Source organism: Urtica dioica, chromosome 1 (assembly GCF_054948205.1).
Source record: "Urtica dioica subsp. dioica isolate 48M chromosome 1, U.dioica_male_clone48M_v1_H2, whole genome shotgun sequence".
Lineage (NCBI taxonomy): Eukaryota > Viridiplantae > Streptophyta > Magnoliopsida > Rosales > Urticaceae > Urtica > Urtica dioica.
In genome coordinates this window covers 39,159,131-39,163,213 of record NC_142756.1, presented here as the reverse complement: position 1 = coordinate 39,163,213, position 4,083 = coordinate 39,159,131, and positions in this window count along the sequence as shown.

Here is a 4,083-nt window from a genome sequence, read left to right as displayed (position 1 = left end):
TAAAATGTTTTGATCTTTGAAAGTTTAATTGAAATTGAATTTTTACAAAACTAGTTTGATTTTTGAAAAACCGTTTTCACTTTCAAACTTGAAAATATTTTGTCATCCAAATCAAATAAGTTTTCCAAATGTTTTCAAAACTATATCTATATCACATATGTTCAAAATCTATATGCTCTTGAAAATTTGAGTGGGAGGTCTCCTTGTAGACAAGCCGAAAAATAAAAAGATGTGTAATCTCAAACTTTCAAGTGTTCGAGTGAGTTGAAGTTCACACTTCCCTCACGCACTTTCCCGAAATAGAAAATAGGAAAAGATCGAGTATGTACCTTGTGCCTTTATGCACTAATACTGCTCTGAACATGTCGATCTAGGATTCTCTTCTAGTTGTCCGCTCTGTCGCTCTCTAACTAGGAAATTTGTTTCCGAACTTATAAGAGTCGATGAACCAACTCCAAAAACTAAGTGGGAGGGTTATATTCGTTGTTTGTAACCCGTGATCCCCAACACTAGTGAAAGATGCAATAACGTGGGACTAAGAGCCGCTCTTGCGACCCTCACTTAAATGTGAGTACTCCAAGGCGTTATTGCTTCGATCATTGCTCAATGAGCTACGTCCGAGAGTGATGCAATGATGGCAAGGCCTCCCCTTTGGGGATTGTTTTTCAAAGCTGATCTTTTGGACTAAGTGGTTGGTTGCACGCTTAGGCTCAAAACCTAGTATCCTCCCTTGAGGCTCTGCGAAAGGATGTGAGTGATCAAACCAATTTACAAGGTGGCTAGTCAAAATAGATGTATTGACATCTTGGCTTAGCATTAATGATGTGTCATTTACTTATAAATGGAGATTTTTTGCGGCCTTCTCTTGAGGGAGTAAATTATCGTTTAGTTTAGAACACCTTTGGATTTTATAAAAAGTCTTAATAAAACTTAAATCCTAAACCAAAGACTAATCATAAACTTGTTTCAACTTAAATAGGCAATATGTCTCTCAACCCTCTCTCAATCTTTCTTTCCTCGAACAAACTCGAAAACGAAAACTACGTAGATTCGAAACGTAACCTCGACATAATACCTACCGTTAACAAGCACAAATGGGTACTCACCACCCCGTGTCCTCCTCTGATGAATGATGATTCAACTCAAGAGGACAATGACGCCTTAGCGGCCTGGCTTCGATCCAATGAGATTGTGAGGTGCTATATCTTGGCATATATGAACAATATGCTGAAAGAGCAACATCGTGACTTCGAGACTGCCGCTAACATGCTCTACAAACTCCTTGAGATGTTTGGAGGGCAAAGGCGTCAAACAAGGCTACAAGCAGTCCGACAATTTATGAACTGTCACATGAAGGCTAGGACTCCTGTTAGGGACCATATGATGCTGATCATTAGTTACCTAAATGAAATGGAAATCCTAGGATCTGAGATTGATGGGAAGAATATCATAGATATGATCTTAGAAACTCTCCCTGCATCTCTTGATACCTCCAAGATGAACTACTTCATAAACAAGCTAGAGTATACTGTTACCAAGCTTATGAAGGAACTTCACACTGCTGTGGGTCTCAATAAGAGAAAGAGGAATCAAGGAGAGGCACATGCTACTGAGCAAAAAGCCTCCGCCTCTGGAACTAAGAAGAGACTTCATAAGGCCGATAAAAAGAACTGTCCTGCCAATCTCAAAGCAAAGGAACATAGTATTGTACTAGTTACCGAAGCATGCTTAGTAGCTGATAATGTATCAACGTGGATTCTTGACTCCGCTGCTACTAACCATATTTGTTGTTCCTTGAATGGTTTCAAGAAAACCAAAAGCTTAGAAGAAGGCGAGTTCTGTTTCAAATGGGGTGATGGGAGCCTGGTGTCTGCGAAGGCTGTGGGATCCGTGATGCTGTCTTTTGAAGACCGCACTTTAAACTTGAATAATGTTTATTTTGTTCCTACCTTTGGGAAGAACTTAATATCCGTTGCTCGTCTTCTTGAGCAAGATTATTGTTTAACGTTCATTAAGAATGGAATTCGTATTTCGTTTCCTGATAATTCTTTTATCACCGATGCATGTATGAAGAATGCTCTTTTACATCTATCCCACTCAACCTTCTCTTTTAGACACCGAAATAGATAACGATCTAATTAGGGAGCCAAAGAGGATCAAGCTTTCTGAATCCTCCGATCTAACAAAATCAACATACCTCTGGCACTTAAGACTTGGTCATATCAGTCTAGATAGGATTAAGAGACTTGTGAGGGATGGTCCACTCCAAGCCTCTGCAATAGGTTCACTACCTACTTGTGAATCCTGTATAGAAGGAAAAATGACTAAGCGACCTTTCTCCGATAAGGGTCGAAGAGCCACTGAGTTGCTGGAACTAATACATTCTGATGTATGTGGTCCGCTCAACCAACAGGCACGTGGAGGATACGAATACTTCGTTACCTTCACTAATGATTACTCAAGATATGGGTTTGTCTATTTGCTCAAACACAAATCCGAGACCTTTAACGTATTTAAGGTCTTTAGGGCTTTAGTGGAAAAGTAAACTGGCAAAGTGATCAAAACCCTTCGATCCGATCGAGGTGGTGAGTATATGTCTGTAGAGTTCGATGACTTTCTTAAAGAAGAAGGTATCGCTTCTCAGCTTACTGCACCTGTCACACCTCAACAAAACGGAGTGTCAGAGAGAAGAAACTGAACTCTTATGGAGATGGTTAGATCAATGATGAGTTACTCATCACTCCCGCTTTCCTTTTGGGGATATGCCCTCGAAACAGCCGCCTACATTCTGAACCAAGTTCCGTCCAAAACGGTTCCTGGTACTCCTTATGAAAGATGGACTGGCCGTAAAGTAAGTTTGGGCCACATCCGAATTTGGGGTTGCCCTGCACATGTGCTAAGGCAAAAGACTAGCAAGTTGGCTAGTAGGTCAGAATTGTGCCTGTTTGTGGGATATCCAGAGGAAACCAAAGGTTTCATTTTCTATAGTCCCGAGGACGATAAGACTTTTGTTAGCATGAATGCTCGTTTCCTTGAGTAGGACTTCATGAAGGATGCGAAACCTAGAAGCAAAATTGTGCTTGAAGAAAAGTTGGGTGAGGAAGCTTCTACCTCATCTGTAAGAACTGTTCTTACCCCAACTGAAACACAACCTAACTCATCAGAATCTCGTCAAGTAGTACTTAGACGTAGTGGGAGGGCTACTCAAAAGCCTGACAGGTACATGTCTTATGGAGACTCTCTTGTAGCCGTCTCCGACATGGATGACCCTGTTTCCTATAGCCAAGCGATGTCTTGTTCTGAATCAAACCTTTGGCTTGACGCCATGAAAGTTGAAATGCACTCGATGTATGTCAACAAAGTCTGGAAACTTGTAGACCTTCCTGAAGGGATTAAATCCGTAGGGTGTAAGTGGATATACAAGAAGAAAAGGGGTCCTGATGGGAACGTCGAGACGTTCAAAGCACGACTTGTGGCGAAGGGTTATACCCAACAAGAAGGGATTGACTATGAAGAAACCTTCTCGCCAGTCGCGATGCTTAAATCCATCCGCATACTCCTATCCATAGCTGCAGCTCTCGACTATGAGATCTGGCAAATGGATGTCAAGACAGCCTTTCTGAATGGCAATCTTGACGAGCGCATTTACATGGCTCAACCAGACGGTTTCGTGGATAAAGGTCAAGAGACCAAGGTTTGTGAGTTGCTTAAATCCATTTATGGACTAAAGCAAGCATCTAGGTCATGGAATATTAGATTCGATGAAACTGTAAAGAGCTTCGGCTTTGAACAGTCAATAGATGAGCCTTGTGTTTACAAGTTAATACACGAAGGCAAAGTTGTGTTTCTGGTACTATATGTCGATGATATACTACTCATTGGTAATGACGTGGGTAAGTTATCTGAGGTTAAGGTCTGGCTGGCAAAGCAATTCGATATGAAGGATCTAGGAGAAGCCGCATACATTCTGGGAATCCAAATCTTTCGAGAGAGGAAAAACCGGACCCTGTCGCTCTCTCAAGCATCTTATATTGATAAGGTGATGGATCGCTTCTCGATGCAAGACTGCAAGAGGGGTCAAAC